The sequence below is a fragment of the Papio anubis genome, chromosome X, assembly GCF_008728515.1.
Source record: "Papio anubis isolate 15944 chromosome X, Panubis1.0, whole genome shotgun sequence".
NCBI classification, from domain to species: domain Eukaryota; kingdom Metazoa; phylum Chordata; class Mammalia; order Primates; family Cercopithecidae; genus Papio; species Papio anubis.
This window is the reverse complement of record NC_044996.1, coordinates 18675486-18694104: the sequence shown is the minus strand read 5'-3', so window position 1 is coordinate 18694104 and position 18619 is coordinate 18675486. Positions and strand designations below refer to the sequence as shown.

Genomic DNA, 18619 nt, shown 5'->3' with positions numbered 1-18619 from the left:
CAGCTGGAGGCTGCCCGCTGACCACACTCCCGATAGATAGGCAGCAAGTCCTTTCTACTTAAAATTTAATTTAACTTTGTTGTTGTTGTTTAGAGATGGAGTCTCACTAGGTCATCCAGACTGGAGTGCACTGGCACAATCATATTTCACTGCAGGCATGATCTCCAGGACTCAAGGACTCAAGTGATCCTCCCACCTCAGTCTCCCAAGTAGTTGGGTCCATAGGCATGTACCACCATGCTCAGCTTCAAGTTCTTTCTTAAAGGATGATCTGGGTAGCACATGTTCATGTCTAAAACACTGTTCCCACTCAAAGGAAGTAGATCTCCTTGGAGAAGTGACTGATTCCATGTCGAGGGCAAAGGAAGAACAAAGTGAGTCTGGAACATCTGGTAATGTGAGGAAGCAAGGAATACTCGAAAATTGATAGGCTCATGTAAAAAAGATACAGGAGGCTGAGTGTGGTGGCTCATGCCTATAATCCCAGCACTTTGGGAGGCCAAGAGAGGTGGATCACTTGAGGCCAGGAGTTCGAGACCAGCCTGGCCCACATGGCGAAATTCTGTCTCTACTAAAAATACAAAAATGAGCAAGGTGTGGTGGCGCCCACCTGTAATCCCAGCTACTCTGGAGGCTGAGGCACAAGAATTACTTGAACCAGGGAGGCAGAGGTTGCAATGAGCCAAGATTGTGCCACTGTTCTCCAGTCTGGGCAACAGAGTGAGATCCTGTCTCAAAAATAAATATATAAAATAAATAAATAAGTAAATAAGTAAATAAATAAATAAATAAATAAATAAAGATACAGGAGCCAGCTAGAAGGGGCCCCCACTAGCCAAATTTGGGACAATTTGAGCATCAAAATGAATAAGGACAGGAATGGATTGTAACATATTGAATAAAGAATTCGGCCAGGCGTGGTGGCTGATGCCTGTAATCCCAGCACTTTGGGAGGCTGAGGTGGGCGGATCACAAGGTCAGGAGTTCGAGACCAGCCTGGCTAATACGGTGAAACCCTGTCTCTACTAAAAATACAAAAATTAGCCAGGCATGGTGGCACGCGCCTGTAGTACCAGATATTTGGGAGGCTGAGGCTGAAGAATCGCTTGAATCCAGGAGGTGGAGGTTGCAGTGAGCTAAGATCGTGCCACTGCCCTCCAGCCTGGGCGACAGAGCAAGACTCTGTCTCAAAAAAAAAAGCTCTTCCAAGAAAAAAGAAAGGAAAAAAAAGAATTCATGAGTCCATATTGATACTGAAGAAAAAAGTTCAAAAAAGGATAGGGAAGAAGAGAAAGATCTTTTTTCTTTTTTTTTCAGGCCAAATGGGTAAGATGCCAACATCATAACAAGGTTCAAGGGTGGCACATTTCACACATGTGCATGAACACCCAGTCTTCACGCTCATGAACTATAAAAGGATTGAAAAAGCTCTTCTTTATAGGAGAAATCCAACTAATAAATGTAAGATAAATGACAAAAATAGAAAAGCATTATTTTATAACCACCATAGCTAACTGATTCAAGTAAAAATCATCAATGAATGCTGAAACTATCAGTTGAAAACATATTGAGAAATAGAATATTTACACCCTCTCAAAATGTTGTTGAAATGGGAAAAGTTTCCTTATCCCCCTCACAGGGCATGCAATGGAGGTGTGGCTCGCTTGTTCCGTGCCTCACTGCTCGAACTTCTAGGGGAGCATGCAGATGGGCAGGTTGTGGGGCTCCGACCCCACGGCAGTCGCTAACAGTGAATGTTTACAGCTCCTGAAGCCCCAGTTAGTGTGTTACAGGATGCTCTTTTAGTTTGCCATCTATAGGCGACTTGTGTTAGCCTAATTAGACCCCCTTCCTCATCACAAGGACAGAGGGATCTCTGTATCCTGGGGTTTCTTGCCTTGGTGTACCAGAAGAATCGGATCACATGTGAGCTTGGAGAATGAGTGCAAGGTTTTATTGAGTGGAAGTAGCTCTCAGCAGATGGGGGAGCCAGAAGGGAGAAGGTTTTCCCCTGGAGTCAAGCTGTTCAGTGGCCTGGGTTCTCCTCCAACCACCCTGACCAAACTCCACGTCATTCCACCAGTTGATGGCCTGCCCGCGTGCCAGCGTCTGTCGTGTGCTCTTCCACTGGCGTGCTCCCCTCCACGTCCTCTCAACATCCAGTCACTTTGTGTCTTCTTCTGCCGATGTGTTCCTTTCAAAGTCCAGCCACTTGTGTGCCTGTCTGTTAGGGTCTCGGGGTTTTTATAGGCACAGGATGGGGGCGTGGCAGGCCAGGGTGGTCTTGGGAAATGCAATATTTAGGCAGGAAAACAGATATGCCGGTCCTCACCTAGGTCTGTGGACACAGGGACCACAGGGACCACGCCCTTCCATTCCCAGCACTTCCCTGCCTCCCTTTCATATAATTACTTCACAGATTGCCTTTTAATTCTAAGGCTAAAAGAAACTCTTATGATGGAGAAGTCTGATAGAAACCACCTCAACTCAGTGATCAAACCTCACATTAACAATAATGGGACAAGCTGGCATTATGCGCCCTCTGATGTGGTGCACTAAGAAGAACACGACACCACTTCTGTTGTATTCCTGCCAAAAATGGGAACGGTCACAAATCCAAATTGAGGGACATTCTGGGTGAAAACAAAACAAAACAAAACAAACAAACAAACAAAAACTAACCTGAGCTCTTCAAAATGTCAATATCACAAGAACCACCTCACTCCCAAAAAAAAGCTTGGAAATATTCTAGATCAGAGAAGGCTAAAGAGACTTGACAACAGTGTGATGTTTGGTTCTTTTTTTTTCTTTTTTCACTGATGCCTCAAATTCTTAGTTCAAGGGAACCTCCTGCCTCAGCCTTCTGAGTAGTTAGGACCACAGGTGTGCACCACCACATTCAGCTAATTTTTACAATTTTTGTAGAGATGAGTTTTTGTCATGTTGACCAGGCTGGTCTCAAACTTTTGGGCTCAAGCAATCCTCCTGCCTTAGCCTCCCAAAGTGCTGGGATTACAGGCATGAGCCACTGTGCCTGGCCAATCCTTGATTACATTCTGAATTTTAAAATGCTATGAAGTATATTATTGGAACAACTGCGAATATTTGATTATGGATGTAAACTTGATATTATATCAATGTCAAATTTTCCAAGTATGATTATTATACTGTGGTTATGTAGGCATATGCCTTTGTTTTTAAGAGATACATGAAGTATTTAGGGGTGAAGTGTCATATCATCCACAACTACAACTATCAAATAGCTCATCGATAGATAGATATCGACATACACACAAATAAAGCAAATGTGAAAAATATCAACAATTGATAAATGTAAGTAAAGGGTATATGGGTTTTTATTATGTTATTCTTGCAATGTTTCTGAAGGTTTGAAATATTTCAAAATAAAAGTTGACAAAAAACAAAAGCACAAACAAAAACAATTTTCCAGAGATAAAAAAAATACAAAATAGAATACATAAAATAATAATAATGATTATGAAACAGGAGCCTGCAATAAGAAATCCATTGGAAAGAAAGAAAAAAGTTGGATAAAGGATAGAAAATACAGTAAAATCAACAAAAGTTGTTTCTTTGAAAATATCAACAAAATTGACAATCCTTCAGTTACGACGACCAAAAAAAAAATAGAGTACTCAAATTACTAAAATTAGAAATAAAAGAAGAAAGTGTATTATTACTGACCTTACAGAAATTAAAAGAATTATATGTGCCAGGCACAGTGCCTCACACCTTTAACCCCAGCACTTTGGGAGGCCAAGGCAGGAAGATTGCCTGAGGCCAGGAGTTTGAGACCAGTCTGGGCAACATAGTGAGACCCTGTCTCTACAAAATATTAAAAAGTTAGCCAAGTGTAGTGGTGAGTGCCTGTAGTTCCAGCCATTTGGGAGGTTGAGGCAGGAGGATCACTTGGGCCCAGGAAGTCAAGGCTGCAGAGTGAGCCGCGATGGTGCCACTACACTCCAGCCTGGGTGACTGAGAGAGACTGTCTCGAAACAAAAGAAAGCAAAAAAAAAAAAAAAAAAAAAAAAAAACCAAACTGGAACTACAATCGCAGAGAACAAAAACATTAGAGTTGGGGGTGGGATGGGAGAAATTGCCTTGTTTGGGAGAAGGATGGAGATAGTGATTACATTCGGAGTGTATGATATAAATAGAATGCATGACTTCTAAAATGACTGGGGTGGCAGGGAGAAGACATGAATAAAGAATAAAGCTGAGCACAGTGGCTTGCACCTGTAATCCCAGAACTTTGGGAGGTGAGTGGGGTGGATCACTTGAGGTCAGTTGTTCGAGACCAGCCTGGCCAACAAGGCAAAATCCCATCTCTACAAAAATATAATAATTAGCTGGGGATGGTGGTGCACTCCTGTAATCCCAGCTACTTGGGAGGCTGAGGCAGGAGTATCATTTGAGTCTGGGAGGTGGAGGCTGCAGTGAGCTAAAATCGTGCCACTGCACTCCAGCCTGGGCAACTGAGCAAGGCCTCGTCTCAAACAACAACAACAACAACAAAACAAACAAACAAACAAAAACCCAAAAGAATAAAGCCAGAAGGTTGAGTCAAACAGACAAACAAAACTGCAGAATGATATAGACTAATGGTACCACTAGTGTACATTAAATATAAAATCATGAAACAAAACCAACTCAGAACAGTGGTTGACTCAGGAGAAAGAAGAGGATAGGACTGCAGACAGTGGACAATATTAAATATTTTATCTGCAATATTCAATTCTTTTACTTCCCAAAAGAGAAAGAAAGTAAAAACAACAACAACAAAACAAAACAAAAGAAAACAAAACTTCTCATGGACCAAGTCTGAAAAAAATAAAAAACAGAGAGACAAAGTAAATATAAACTCTTAATAATTGTGAATTCTGGGTAGTGGGAGCATGAGTTTTATATTATATTTGTACATTGCTTTTTAAGAAATGTCTGGGCCAGGTGCGGTGGCTCACGCCTGTAATCCCAGCACTTTGGGAGGCTGAAGGGGGCAGATTGCCTGATGTCAGGAGTTCGTGACCAGCCTGGTCAACATGGTGAAATGCTGTCTCTACTAAAATATAAAAATTAGCCGAGCGTGGTGTCGGGCACCTGTAATCCCACCTACTAGAGGGGCTGAGGCAGGAGAATCGCTTGAACTCGGGAGGCAGAGGTTGCAGTGAGCGGAGATCAAGCCACGGCACTCTAGCCTGGGCAACAGAGCGAGACTTCAATTAAAAAAAAAAAAAATCTGAAAGCCTTAAAAATATATGGGGAAGTGTGCTGATTAGATTTACAGCCCACATTTATTAATTTCATATGTAATCCTGGCCTAATCATATAACATTTTTTTAAAGATTATAAAAAAGCTAAAGATAGGCCGGACACAGTGGCTCATACCTGTAATCCCAGCACTTTGGGAGGCCGAGGCAAGCAGATCACGAGGTCAGGAAATTGAGACAATCCTGGCTAACACGGTGAAACCCTGTCTCTACTAAAAGTACAAAAAATTAGCTGGGCGTGGTGGTGGGCGCCTGTAGTCCCAGCTACTCGGGAGGCTGAGGCAGGAGAATGGCGTGAAACCAGGAGGTGGAGCTTGCAGTGAGCGGAGATCACACCACTGCACTCCAGCCTGGACGACAGAGTGAGACTGTCACCGAAAAAAAAAAAAAAAAAGCTAAAGATAATCCATCGTACTTGTGTAAAAATGGGAATGTCAAGATGGAAAGGTGGAGAAAGAATCTAACATTTCCTGAACACCTACTATCTGTCTGATGTTGTGCTAGGTTCATTACATGTGTTATGTAATTTAATTTCATTCTCACAATAATCCTGTGACTTAGATAATGCTAGCCCTGAATTGCAGATGTAGAAACTGAGATGAGGTAAATTAAGTCATACTGGGGTATACATAACACTGGGGATACATGAAGAACTTCCAGGAATCCGTGGGCACAGTCAGTTGTGAAGAAATCAATTTCTAGACCCTCAACTTTTAAAAACTGATCTGCCTGAGAAAGCTGTGTCTGAGGCAGGTGGATTCTCCTTTTCCACCTCCTTTTTCTCAACAGCCCTTCTCCCATTTTACAAAAGAAAGACAACCCCTTTCACCATCACTAATCTGACTTTGACATATTGCCCCAGGGGATATAAACCTCCCTGTGCCAAACAAAGGGAGAAGCCAAAATAAGGGTGTTGTTGTGGAAAAATGAGTGACCCTGAACGCTGCATAACAAGACCTTTTGCAACACGGTGGTTTCCAATTCTTTGTCTTCAAAAAAATTTCTGAAGGATCTAATGGAATTGTCAACCAATAAATCATTAAAACTAATTTTTGACGATAGATTCATGATGGGATGGGATTTCGGTTATATAACTCAGAAGAAATACAAAGGTTTGTATGGTAACACTGTGAGAAACGTCCTTCTACTTATTTATGTAAACAAAGCTTCTTAGCCTTAATATTTTCAAAACATGTAAAAAGTCAAAATAAAACTGATACAGAGCCCTGTCTCATTCTAACCATAAGCAATATTTACCCACAAATGGCATGAACTAATTGAAAAAGCTTCATCCATTTCTAAGAACTACATTTCCAAAAAAGTTTACATTGTACATTTAAACCATTTTTCAAATCTTGTTACATATTTAAGTTATTTTGATTAATTGTGTACTAAAGATAACTCTACCCAGAAAACTTTTTTATATTCCACCCCCTGGAAAACATTTTTTAAACACGTAGAACTTTATGGTGAAAGAATTTTTAAAATGTAATTTATGTACATATTTGCATTGCAGGGATGTATATAGAGTGATGAAAAACAGACTTACATGTGTAAAATATATTACATTAGTACAAAATTCTGTGAAAGAAGTGAAGGAGATATGACTTAAAGGAGAAAAAAAGGAGCAATGTAAAATTTCCAACTGTTAATGAAGTTAATCGTGTATAATATTTAGATGGCTAATGGTGGGTATGAAACAACTACTCTATTTAAATCTAATTGAATAGAATAAAAAAGTGATGTAATCATTTTAGAATGTCCATATATACTATATGCCCAAAATAATTTCGTTTTGTAACTATTTAAACATGGGATGAAAAAGTTTAGATACCAGCTTATAACGTGAATGGTAAGGTAAGTAAAATGTCTCACTCACTACTGTGTATCTAGTGGCACCAAGCACAGGGTCTTTCTCATATTAGACAACCACATAAATTATTTCTAAACTGAATGGTGTGGGGGCACACAGGTTTTCAAAATTATTTTAGGAAGCACGTGAGCAAAAATGTTTGAACACACCTGAGTTTATAACTTACCCTGGGCCACACCACCAACCGAGGCCAAGCTTAGACTTGAACCCATGTTTGCAGGATTCCAAGGCTCATGGTGCTTAGACTATACCTGAGGGAGATAAAGGATGTTATGAATGCTGGTCTTAATTATTAACTCCATTCTGTTTAGAAATAATGTATTTGGTTGTCTAATATGAGTAAGGCCCTGCGCTTGGTGCCACTAGGTTACTAGGTTGGTGCAAAAGTAATTGCAGTTTTAACACACAGTAGTGAGTAAGCATTTACTTACTCTCAAGGAGTTGAAAACTTTACATGAGAGATAAAAGCTGCCTTCATAAAATCTTTAATATAAGATTAAATGTAATAAGGGCAAGAGACAATTATGATACGTGCTACAGGAAAAGAGAGAGAAGTGAGGCATGGTGGTGCATGCCTCTGGTCCCAGCTATTCAGGAGGCTGAGGTGGGAGGATCACTTGAGCCTGGGAGGCTGAGATTGTAGTGAGCCAAGATCGTGCCACTGAACTCCAACTGGGTGACAGAGTGAGACCCCGTCTCAAAAAAAAAGAAAAGAAAAAAAGAAAAAAGAAAAAGAGAGACAGAAGGGTTTGAGCAGGTTCCAACATCAGATAGACAGATATTTGTAAAACAGGTAAAATTTGAACTGTGGTAGAAATAGGTGAAAGAAGGCAGAATTCATTCACCCATCCATCTGTTCACCCAAGAACCATTAATCAGAGACATAGCAACCAAATGTAATAAATGGGCCTTTAAAATTTGTGGCTGGCACAATGAGACGTCTCCTCATGCCAGTTAGAATGGCTATTATCAAAAGGACAAAAATAACAAATTCTGGGAAGGATGCAGAGAAAACTGAACTATTGTAGATGGTTGGTGGGAATGTAAATTAGTACAACTATTATGGAGAACAGTACAGAAGTTCCTCAAAAAGCTAAAAATAGAACTAGCCTATAATCCAGAAATCCCACTACTGGGTATATATCCAAAGGAAACGAAATCAATATGTCAAAGAGACATGTGTACTCTCAAGTTTTATTGCAGCACTATTCACAACAGTCACAATATAGAGTCAACCTGTGTCCATCAACAGATGAATGGATAAGGAAAATGTGATACACACACACACACACACACACACACACACACACACACAAATGGAGTACTATTCAGCCATAAAAAAAGAATGAAACCCTGTAATTCACAGAAACATTATGAGCTTGGAGGACATTATGTTAAGCGAAATAAGCCAGGAACAGAAAGACAAATACTCCATATTCTGACTCATATGTGGAAGTTAAAAACATTAATCTCATGTAAGTACAGAGTAGAATAGTGGTTACTAGAGGCTGGGAAGGGTAAGGGGAAAGGTAGTAGTGAGAAGACTGTTAATGCAAACAATGTTACAGCTAGATGGGAGGAATAAGTTCTGGTGTTGTATGGCACTGTAGGGTGACTATCGTTAACAATTATTGTATATTTTCAAAAAGCTAGAAGAGCCCATCTGAATATTCCCAACACAAAGAAATGATCAGGCTGGGCGCAGTAGCTCACACCTGTAATCCCACCACTTTGGGAGGCCAAGGCGGGCAGATCACCTGAGGTCAGGAGTTCGAGACCAACCTGGCCAACATGGAGAAACCCCACGTCTGCTGAAAATACAAAATAATTAGCCGGGCATGGTGGTGTGTGCCTGTAATCCCAGTTACTAGGGAGGCTGAGGCAAGAGAATCGCTTGAATCCAGGAGGCAGAGGTTGCAGTGAGCTGAGACTGCGCCACTGCACTCCAGCCTGGGCACTCCGTCTCAAACACACACACACACACACACACACAAAGATCAGCGTTTGAAGTGATGGGCATGCTAATTATCCTGATTTGATCATTACACATTGTATACATATATTGAAATATCACACTGTACCCCATAAAGATGCACAATGATTATGTGTCAATTAAAAATAATAGTTAAAAAAAAGATTATTTCTTGACATGGAAAGATGCTTATCATTAAACAGATTACCAGGTCGCCAAAATAGAAATTGTTTATATCAGGGTCAACAATACTGGTTCTTCACAGAAGAAAAACCAGTATTTTCGACTTTGTGGGCCATATGATCTCTGTCACAACTACTCTGTTGTACTATTGTACTGAGGAAGTAACCACAGATAATATGTAAACAAATGAATGTACTTGTGTTCCAATAACACTTTATTTATTGACACTGAAATGTGAATTTCATATGAATTTTATATGTCACAAAAAATATCCTGCTTGAAATAAATGAACTGTAAAAACAACGTTTAGGAGACATCTGGAGAATTCAGAATCCTGACTGGGTATTTTTTGGTATTAAGAAATTTTCAGTAACTGTTCCTGGGTGTGATGATGATATTGTTCTTATGTTATAAAAAGGAGAAAAGCATCTTTATCTTTTAGCCACATACACTGAAGTATTTCTGGATGGAATGATACGATGTTTTGCATTTGATTTAAAACAATCCAGTGTATGTGTATTGGAGGGAATTGGTAGGATAACTACAATTAAAACAAAATAGATCATGTGTTGATAATTTCTGAAGTTGGGTGTTGGGTGCATAGAAGTTCATTACATTATTTTCTCTATTATGTATATGTTTATATTTTACCATAATGAGTTTTCAAAATGGCGAAACCCCATCTCTACTAAAAATACAAAAAATTAGCCAGGCGTGGTGGTGGGCTCCTGTAATCTCAGCTACTCGGGAGGCTGAGGCAGAAGAATCACTTAAACCCGGTGGGCGGAGCTTGCAGTGAGCAGGGATCACACCACTTCACTCCAGCCTGGGCAAAAGAGTGAAACTCCATCTCAAAAACAACAACAACAACAACAACAACAACAACACTACTATAATTTAATGCTTACCATGTTCCAAGAAACTGGAAGTATAAACAAGGAAAATACATTGTGTGCCCTCAAGGAGCTTATGATCTGCCGGGGAAAATAGACACATGAAATGACCAGGTATGTCATGATTACCTGCTGTGCTATCAGCATGAACCAAATGCCACAGGAGAACTGGATTCTGCCTGAGTTGGTCAGGAACGGCTTGAAAGGGACGGTGAGGTTTCACTATTTCAGAAATAGAATTTCTAGGGCTTGATGACCTATGGGATGTGAAAAAGACTGAGTCAAAAGTAATAGAAGCTTTTACTTTGGCCACGTGGGTGGGTGGTGTGCCATTAATGGAGACAGGTAATGGTGTGTGTGTGTGGGGGAGGGATAGATCAGGGTGGGGGCAGGCCGGGGAGAGTTCAGCCTTGGACCTACAGGAAGTTGTTGAAACTTTTCTAGGCAGAAGGTTACTTAGTTACTGCAGTAACTAAGGTTTCAAGAGGGGAATGCACAGGATGTTTTTGGAGATCCTTCTAGATCCCAGACTAACAGCCTACTTGGGGAGAGGCAGGAGGTAAGGTTGGCTGGAGAAGTAGATGTGTTCTCTGAGAGTTGTTTTGGGCTCCACTATTGACAGGACAAGGGATGATCATGAAATGGAGTCAGTGCTTCCCTGTGGGTTCCATTGACAAAGTCAGATGAGCACCACTTTGGGGGAAAAATCACTTACCTGAAAGAAGCAGCCACTTTGGATGACTGTAATAAAAGTGATGAACACTCTACTTTCATTGTTTTGGAAGCAGAGTATACAGGTTTGGATTGTGGGCTCTGGAACTATGCTGCTTGGTTTTAAATCCTGGTTCCAAAGTTGCTTAAGTCTCAGTTTCCTCATCTGTAAAGTATCTCATATAAGAGTAAATAAAATGATGTATACAAACTGTCCATTACATAATACATTTTCAATAACTTAGAATTATTAGTTCTAATGGTATTTTTGAAGAGAATGTAAAGGACTTGATTACTTTGTGTGCTGATAAATGCTCCATATTTCCTTCCAAGGGTGCTTTAAATTCTATTGAAATTGAAGGCCATTTTCCTCGCACCCTGCTCCTTACTAAACAGAAATCCAAAAGATCAGATCTGAGATCACACTACCTGCTTTTAGTCTATTTAATTTCTTTTTACTTCTTAATACTGAAAACATTACCAAAATGTAGCACACAAGTTCACAATTTGGGCAACCCCTTTCTTTTTATTCGTTTTGCTTGTTCTGCAACACAAACTACAGTCCCTGACATGCTTTCATTGGAACGATGTGTTTCCATGACCCACATAATTTGAGTCTGTCTCAAGGAGATGAAGTGTTAAGAGGCAGACTGGGCTGGCCTTGGGTGCAGACTAAGCTGGGGCAATGTGGGAGGCAGGACATGCCTTGTATCTAGTAAGAGCATCACCAATGTCTGCACAAGCGAGGAAGTGAGGAAAGAAGTGGAGGAGGCAGGAAGGAAGGAAGCAAGAAGGTAGGAATGGAGCAGAGATGGGGGGAGTGACAAGGGGGAAAAACAAGAAGGAAGAATGAATAAAGGAAGAGGGAGAAAGGAAGGAGTCTTGAGAAGAATGAATCACAACTAACACTGATTGAATGCCAAAGAATAGCCAGAAGTTTCCCTGAAAGAGGGTCCTCTGTCCAGAGCCTTCCATCATGGGTGCCTCTTGGCTGTTTCTTTTGGGCTGGGCACAGGGCTGGTATGGGGTGGGGAGTTGTCTGTGGCCAAGCTAATTGTTCAATGCCTTTCCATGATGGAGTGGGGGCAGATTGGCTTCCTCTTCTCCTAGGCAGTGTAGCGGGACTTCTCTTGCCATCTAGAAGGACCAAACTTCAGTGCTTCTGAGGGCTTAGAAGGGGAAAAGAGAAAGCCCAGGCCCCTGGTGCCAGGGGCAGAGAAGGGGACTTTGTAAGGGCTTACGTTGCTGGTTCTCTGGTAAGAGAGACCACTAGCCAGTTTGTGAGACATGGGTCAAATAGGAATCATGAGGATCTATTTGCTGGATCTATGTATACCACACCACCCCTACACCCGCTTCTGCCATCATCATCTACCTCCATGGTCTTCTGTACAGTGTGTACAGTGAAGAATGACTTTCAGCAGATCGAGGGCCAATTCTTCCCATGAATCCAGCCCTTATTCCATCTCACCTAGGCAGGGAACTTTACTCCTTTAGTAAAGCCTCCTGTCGTGCCTCACCAACCGCTCTACTGATTATCCCTAAACTGTTGACCAACAGGCTCTCATCTCTCAAATCACAAAGAGAGAAGAGAATCTTTTCTTGTCCCTACTCGCTCCTCCAGTTCTGCTCCATTGTTCTTCCCCTTTACATTGGAAAGTCTCAAAACAGTTGTCTACCCTATGCTGTCTCTACTTCAACTCCAATTCCCTCTGCAACCCTGTTCCATCAAATCCTTCCACTTCCCTCCACTAGCACCACCCTAATCTAAACCACCATCAGCTTTGATAGAAACTATTGAGAAAGCCTCCTAACTAATCTCCCTATTTCAATTTTTAATCTGTTCTGAACCATTCTCCATATAGTAGTCAAGGTGGTCTTTTAAAAATGTAAATCAGATCTGGAATACTACTCAGCAATAAAAAAGAGCAAGTATGGAAACACCCAACAACTTGGATGAATCTCAAGGAACTCAAAACTGAGTGAGAAAAGTCAATCTCAAAATGAATATTGTATGATTCATTTACAAAACATTCTCCAAATATCAAACTTACAGAAATGGAGGATGGATTCGTGGTTGCCAATGGTGAAAGACTTGGGGAACTGAGGAGATGGTTATTGCTATTTTATAATTATAGTACAACAGGTAAGATCGTTGCAATGATGAAACTGTTTTATGCATTGATCACGGTAATGGAAAGAGGCCATACGTGATAAAATTGTATAGACCTAAACACACACACCAGACGCGTACGCACATACACACACACACACACACACACACACACACACACACACGAAGTAAAACTGGAGAAATCAAAATAAGATTGGTAGATTGTACTAACGTCAACATTCTAGTTATCTTATAGTGTAGTTTTGCATTGGGGGAAATAGGGCAAGGGGGACACCAGATCTCTCTGTATTATTTCTTACAAATGCATGTGAATCTACAATCATCCCAAAAGACAAAAGCTCAGTTAAAAGAAATGTAAGTCAGACCACGTCACGCCTTGGGGTTAAGCCACTCATTCAATGCCCTCCCATTGATTCTGGAATGAAGTGGCCTGCCCATGGACTGCACCTGCCCATGGACAAGCATGCAATCCACGATCTAGTCCCTGCCAACCTGTCCAGCCTTACTTTCTGGTACTCTCCCCAGCTCTCCTGGCGCCAATCATGATCACTACCTTTTGATTGCAAAGCATCAAGATTTGGTCCCTCCTTCTGGCTTGCTTTCTGGAAAACTTTTTCCTGGCTCTTTCGTAGCTTTCAGGGTTCAGCTTAAATGTCACCTCCTCCTTTCCTAATCACACTATTTGCACTTTTCCTATACAGGCTTTATCCAAATTTGATTATTTTCTCACTTCTTTATTGTCTGTCTCCCCCAGTAGATTATAAGCTCCCAGGGCAGGGTGGGTACTGTCTGCAGACGACGCTGTTATCACCAGCGCCCGGCAATGAGCTTGGCACATGGCGAGGGCTCAGTAAACTGAATGCTGAGTGAAAGAGACGCCACGCGCCGCTTTGCCATCGGTGCTTTCTGAGTGACGCTAAAACGCTCTGGATGCTGGCATTAGGATTATGGATGGGGCTTCTTTAGCTCCCTCCGGCTTGTTACTAAGGGGGAGGGGTCGTCGGGCCTTTCTGCGCCGCTCCGAGCCACCGGGTTTCGAAGTCGGGGGCCGAAACGGCGTGCGCCCCGAACCGGGGCCGCTTTTCAGGGAGTGCGCAGGTTAGCGAGACCCCCAGTGAGGCGAGACACCACCCTCACTTGGCTGTCTTTGTTGCTCCCACCTCCCCAGCCCCGGCTGCCCGCAGTGACTCGTGACTCCCACCCGCCTCTAAGGCCCGCTGGGCGAGGGAGGGGGCCCGAGGCGCCCCCGGCCCGCCCTCCTCCCGGCCTTCGGATCCGAGCCGGCCCTCGGGAAAGAGCCTGCCACCGCGTCCCCGCAGCCACCCTCTCCCCGCGCCTGGGCCTCTCCAGTGGCGGGGACTCGTGGGCGCGCAGAGTCCGTGGCGAGCCGCCCCCCTCCCCGCGCCCGTCCGGCCTCCTCCCGCGCGCGCGCCCCGCACACAGCTTCCGTGCAGTGGGCAGAACCCAGCCCGACGCGCGCTGCGCCCCGCCCCGGGCTAGCCGCGCCCGCCCCCGCGCTCCTGCTCCCTCCCCTCCTTCCCTCCCCACCTCCCCCGCGCGCACCCCTCCCCTCGCGCCCCTCCCGCGCCCTACATCCACCGCCCGGCGGAGGGGGCTCAGTCCGCAGCCGCCGCCGCCACCGCCGCGCCTCGGCCTCGGTGCAGGCAGTGGCCGCCGCCGCCGAGACAGCTGCGCGGGCGAGCATCCCCACGCAGTAAGCCCGCTTTCTCTCCGCTTGTGCGCGCGTGTGTGCCTCCCGCCCGCCCGCGTCCTGGGTCCCGGGGGAGCGGCTGCCCTCCTGCCCCGCCGCCGCCGCCGCTCTGGGCTGGTCCCTGCGGTCCCGGCTGCTCGGCCTTCCAGGGCTGGGTACCTGCGGCCTCGGCGGCCTCGCTGAGGCCGGGGGCGTCCCGGGCTGCGGGGTGCGGGACGAGGGACTGCGTGGTCCCCCCTTGTGTGTGCCTCGGCCTCCCCTGGGTTTTCGCCTCGATGGGGACTAGGAGGCACTGGGGTGGAGGTCGGGTATTGGGAGTGAAATGGGGGCTCTCCATGTTTTCCTGTGCCGGGGATGGTGGGGAGTGAGAAGGGAGTGAAGGGGGGGGCCCTGGTTTTGTCACCAAGGATGGCGGGCAGTGGGGGGGTGCGGCGAGGTGGGGACACCTCTTGGTTTTTTCGGCCAGGATAGCTAGCAGGGGCTGTGGGGAGCGGGTGAGGATGAAGCGGTGGGTCGACTCCCTTGGTTTTCCCATCAAGGATGGCGGGGATCGTGGAGGGGGGAGGTGGGAGACCTGCTTTGCTTTGCTTAACGAGGATGGCTGGGGTGGCGAGGAGGAGTAGAGGTGAGGGGGCCCGCCTGGGTTTTCCTGACGCGGATGCTTGCGGGGTGGTTGGAGGATGGGGGTGGGGTACAGACTAAAAAGGGAGGGGGAGGGCCGGCTGAGGTTCTTCTGTCCAGGGGGGATGGCGCGGGTTTGGCGAGTGGGGGTGGGGAGGGGGTATTTCAGCTCCAGCGTGGAATCTAGAGAAGCACGAGGAAGGTTCTATCACGGGGGTTGAGCCTTAGAAGGTGGGTTTTCAAAACTGCAGGGCGTGACCTTTCCCGTCTCAAAAAGCGTGAAATCCTTACAAGGTGCCGTCTGTTCTAGGCTCTGGGAGAGAGATTTCTGCTTTCGAAGTTTCTCTTCCTTTCCTCTCTGCTCTTAGTCGTCCAGGACTAGGTAAAGGTTAAAAAATCATCAAGGCTAAGTCACTGTTGTGTCTTTCGTGGTGAGCGCTATATTATTTTCTGCATTTGGGAATGTGCGAGTTTTTCAGGTTTGTTTTGATTGCCCTTTACAATAAACACCCCATGCTAGGGAGACCCCTTGGGAAAATAAAAGGACGAGGCTTATTAATGGTATGCCAGGTTTGGATTTTGAATTCCTGAAGGGCAGGAGATAACATCCTTGTAGCATTTCGCTTGGTTTTCAGAAGAGTAGAAATAGTAGAATAAGCGTATGTATTTGCTGGAAGTCCCCTTGTATTCATTTAAATTATCCCTTCGGGATTATCCGAGCCCCCTTTGATTTGGATTTGGAATAGATCCAGTTTTCCTAATTGGAGCCATCATCTTGTAATTGCTTGTAATTCTTGTCTGGGTTATCAAATCTATGGCAAGCTTATAGAACAGCAGGAATAATTTTTTCCGTCATCTTGATTAAGACAGTTTTAATGTAAATGTTATGGTGTTCCTTGGAAATGTGAACATTTGCAGAATAGCACAAGTTTAAATTATGGCCCCCCCCCGGAATTTTGTAAAGCCTTTCCCGCCCCAGCTCATCTCCAAGAACCAGGACCTCCGGATCCTTACACTGAAGAAGCAAGGGCTTCTGGGATGGTAGCTTTGCGTTTACAAACTCATGTTCATATTTGCTTAAGAAGAATACGTATTAAGCAGGCATTTGCCTTTTATGTGGTGAGACTATAGTGTTTTCCCATTTTTGGTTACATAAGGTTCCAATCAAGTGTTTACCTTCAGTCTTTAAAAATGCTTATTTAACATTTTTAAGGGCCAATATAATCTTTATGCAACAGGAAATTGGTCAGATAGGCCATGATTTGTGCAAACCACCTCACAATAAGTACATAGTCTAAGACTATCATATAGACTCTGTAACCATATATGGTTTTTGAAATTCTGGGCTCCCATATTTAATTTTCAGAAAAGGAAAATATTTTTTTCAACCAAGTCTAGATTTTTGAGTGAAACTAAGAAACATTGTGTAAGATTTAAATTGACAAAATTCCTCCTGTATAATACTAGTGCATTGGAGGTAATTTAATATATATTAAATGAATGGACCGCTAAAACAAAGTAATTATTTTTTTTCCTGGAAGTGTCAAACTGGAAATGTTTAAGAGGAAATAGATTTTTAGTTACAAAGATCAACAAAAATGCATTTATTTACACTACTGTATTATAATGTTAATATGGTATTCACTCTGTGCCCAAATAACAATAGAAAAAATAGCATATTTTTATAGTAAAATTTAAGCCTAACGTGTTTTTCTCTGAGGAGTAGAATGCAGAAAGTGGTAAAAATCTTTTACAAGAGAGAAGCATGTTGATAGGAAGTGGGCTTTAAGTTTCTCTCTGGACAAAAGGTGTAAATGGCATATTTTTTACCTGGCTTTTTGAGAATCTGTTGCCCCCGAGGACATGAAAGACATTTCAGGAATTAACAGAAGTCGGATCAAATTCTCTTGCTAGATGTTCTTAAAGATTTTGCTGATATGCATTTGAAAATTTGTAAATCAAGTTTTCATATAAGAAATTACCCCCCCCTCTAAAGTTTGAGCATTAGAAAAGTTTGTTGAAGGCATGGAAGGTAATTTCCTGTGACTGAACCCTGTTTTTCCACTCTCCACCTCCTAGTTCCCTTCTTCCCCATGCCTCTCCCTTCCCCCCCCCCCCACCCCCCACTCCGTGCCAGCAACGTTGGCTTTTATAACCTTATGGGAGTTGAACCAAATGTTCCTGCTTGCTTGAACTTGAGGCCTTATCTATTTGGCTGCTTTCCCCAACTTTTGCCTACTGAACTTTTTTTGTTAATTGAACTATCTAGTTGTTTGGATTTGGGGTAAAAGGGAGGAGACTGTAATTATTTTCTCTTAAAAGATATTTTAGCTCCTGTGGGAGAAGAGCAGAGAAAGGTTCTTTTTTGGTCAATGGTGTACTTAATTAAGCAGAATATATGACTGTTCGTTTATTCAACAAACATTTGCCGAGTTACCTCCTCTGTTGGAGGCTCCATGCTAGATGTGGAGATATTTGGTTGATAAGAAATGGCTTCCGCCTTTCTGGTGCAGTTTTGAAAATGAAAAATAGATAGTGAATCTGTTGTGAATAATCAAGAATTTTCTGGAGTTTTTTGGAGATACACATAGCAACCTTCTATACAACCATGCAAACGGTGGGGGCGTTTCTTTCCAGTCACTTATTCACTGCATAAACTGTACCTTGCTTTCTCAACTAAGACATGTTTTTTTAAAAATTTTTTCGTTTTGGGAAATCGTATTGTTTATAAGTCATATTAGGGTCTATGGCCTTTTCTTTTTTTAAAAAAAAATAAAGTAAATAAGACATAGCTGATTTCTTGATGTTTACATTCAGCTTTGTATTACTGTATAGAGTAGGGAGAAGTGGAAGGCCAGCATCCCTTCCTGTGACTTAATGCATCTCTGATGGCAAATTGGGCCTCCCCAAAATATTTTTCTGGGGTCAACTTTGAATTATGGATAATAATGCATGATGGAGCCCAGAAGAGTGGATAGTCCTAAATAGTAGCTCGAATATATCTTTGACCTTCTAGAGGGCTACTTCCTGAGTGCCTGGAGAAACCCCCTCTGTGTGGATAGTGCCACACTGGTGGTTTTCAGCCAGGGCGCTTTTGCCCCCCCCAGGGGTCACTCAACAATTTTTGCCAGATGCACTCTACCGGCATTCAGTTGGTGGAGGCAGGGATGCTGCTTAAATATCCAACAGCGCATAGGGCAGTGCCCGGCAGCAAATATCCAGACTGAAATGTC

At 43.4% G+C, this 18619-nt stretch overlaps 1 protein-coding gene and 1 non-coding gene across 5 annotated transcripts in view; one reads left to right on the top strand and one right to left on the bottom strand.

Annotated features, from left to right (window-relative positions):
• Positions 1-1316: 1316 nt before the first annotated feature.
• On the bottom strand, positions 1317-1420 carry LOC116272280. Its single transcript, XR_004180996.1, has one exon. It is a non-coding gene; the product is annotated as a small nucleolar RNA U13 (small nucleolar RNA).
• A 12423-nt stretch (positions 1421-13843) lies between these two features.
• The window catches only part of FHL1 (four and a half LIM domains 1), a 68370-nt gene continuing 63594 nt past the window's right edge, over positions 13844-18619 (top strand). For 2 of the 4 annotated variants that reach the window (XM_003918332.4, XM_009198338.3), the window contains exon 1: positions 13844-14152. The gene's annotated coding sequence lies outside the window, so the exon portion shown is untranslated. Of the gene's footprint in view, positions 14153-14539; positions 14769-18619 lie in introns of those variants that run through there. The other 2 variants (XM_003918329.3, XM_003918330.3) reach the window with 1 other exon arrangement.